The sequence below is a fragment of the Pyxicephalus adspersus genome, chromosome 3, assembly GCF_032062135.1.
Source record: "Pyxicephalus adspersus chromosome 3, UCB_Pads_2.0, whole genome shotgun sequence".
Lineage (NCBI taxonomy): Eukaryota > Metazoa > Chordata > Amphibia > Anura > Pyxicephalidae > Pyxicephalus > Pyxicephalus adspersus.
Window position 1 is genome coordinate 137,425,697 of NC_092860.1, and position 2,254 is coordinate 137,427,950.

General features: G+C 53.9%; 1 protein-coding gene across 3 annotated transcripts in view; it reads left to right on the forward strand.

Moving 5' to 3' along the window:
• The window catches only part of SORCS2 (sortilin related VPS10 domain containing receptor 2), a 515,645-nt gene that overhangs the window by 294,780 nt on the left and 218,611 nt on the right, over positions 1-2,254 (forward strand). The gene's annotated exons all lie outside the window — the stretch shown is intronic.

The following is a 2,254-nucleotide window of genomic DNA, read 5'->3' on the forward strand; positions in this document are numbered from 1 at the left end:
ACTGTCCCCCACCTCCTCATCCACTCCGCTCCAAGCCTTGTTGAACAAAGCTTGTTCACCCCTCTCAACTGGTCCCCCTTCATCCCACCAGGCTGCAACACCTTAGCACCCGTACAAATGTAGCACTATGCTACCCCCATATCGATCACCGAAATGGTCCACCTCCGTCTTCACTTCACTCCCGGCAGTGTGGAACTTATGTCCTGCCCGAAACCCTCCCAGGCACTCTCCGCCAACACCACAAAATTATCAACCCCAGCAGCCCGTAACACACCACGCCAGGGCCACTCACTTGCCCCGAATGTGCGAGGCTCCAACCCCTTTCCCATCACTGTGCATACGGGAGCCCGATCCAAGGTACTCCCACCCCAGGGGAGACCACTCTCTCGCCCAGCTGTAAAAACAATCTTCCGCACACCCTGCCCCAAACGACCGTGCCCAACTCACCCCACAATGCAACGAAACCAACCACAGCTGAATGTCCCAACCCGAAATTGAAACTCATTCCTTCCCAGTCCGCAAGTCCATCCTAGGACCCGAGCACCGCAAAAAACCAGCAGCCCCTGCTAACTGCCTCCCCATTCCCCCACCAAAAATATAAGTACCTGCCAACTAAGTCAAGAACACATGACCACAACTGCCACCTACCCACAAAAACCCCCGGCCTGGGACTTCACCCCCACGCACTCCACACCTCCGACCATGCTTGCCACAACCCACTGCAAACCAGCCACCGCGCAGACTCCAGGGGTAAAACAAAAGAAACACACCAACCCACCAAGCAACACCCCCAGGGAAAAGGAGAGTAGAGCCTCCCTCTATTATTTCACAGGACCAATTGAGCATCCATCCCCAATGTGGCCAGCGTGGGGAAGCAGTGCAACCTACCCACCTAACAGTCATCCGGGAGCAACAGCGCTTACCCCACCCACAATAGGGCGGAACGCGGCATATCATCACACTGCAACGACACCAGGGAGCAATAACAGTACACCAGTACTCTAGAACTGGCTTACAATGGCAATAGCACCGCCACCTGTGAACAATAGGCTAAGCCATCCCACTGTACTGACCTGGGAGAAATTAGCGCATACCACCCTACCGAAAACCCAGGAGTACCCCAACCCCAAATACTAACACCCGATAGTGCCAGCAAATATGTCCCCGCCAAACTGACCTTGGGAGGGAAGTGTAGATTCTCCCGCCGCCAGCAGCCAATCAAGGAGTAAAAGGAAACTAACTCCCATTACCAACACCTGTAAGAAACCCTGTCAACCCAACCCCAGCACTGGCACCAAGGAGTAAAAAAATTAAAATAAAAAAAAACCATATCCTATCCCACAGCACTGGCACCATGAAAGAAAAGCAAATATCACCCAGCCCAACCGACCCCTAGGAGTAGAGCGTAATCCTTTCTCCGGCACCCAAGCTAGGAGTAACAACATATACCAACCCCATATATTAACCAATGGGAAAATACCGCACACCCAACCCCCGGCAGCGGCACCAAGGCGTAAGGCCGCGCACCGTACCCCAGCACTGACCCCTGGGGGAAACTGGGATTACGTCCCACAGCACAGACCCCAGTGAGTAATACTACATACCCACCCCCAAGTACTGAAGATTATGGGAAAAACAAAGACCAAGCCCTAGGACAAACACCAGGGGGGTAATACAGCATACCATCCCCCACTACGACCACTATGAGAAAACACTAAAAACCAACCCACCCAGGATTAGACGTGTACCGCCCCCTGTCAGCACTGTTATCAGGGGAAAGCCCATTATACAATCCACCCCAGTACTGCCCCCCATGATAAACGGTGTAAACCATCCCACAGGGCTGACCCTTGGCATACTAGCGAATCCCAGCCCACCGTACTGCCACCAAGGAGTAACAGAACATACCACCCCCCCCCAACGAAGACACGGGAGAAATATTGTAAACCCTCCCACAGTACTAACCTGTGCGTAATAGAATATACCCTCCCTCCCCACTGACCATAAGGAGGAACTGAGCATACCAACCCCACTGCGCGACTAGGCAGTTCACCAACCCACCGCACCAACACCCAGGAGCAATAGTGCAACATTCCTGCCGCCGTGTGGTGCACCCCTGCCCTGCTGCAGAACCGAAAACCACCTCAACCATTAACCCCCACAAGTTTTCTCTGACCCCCCCACTCCACCACCTGCTGACTGCCGCCTCCAAAGAACGCGTCCACTGCCATCCCCCAAACTAACCACCTCCCAT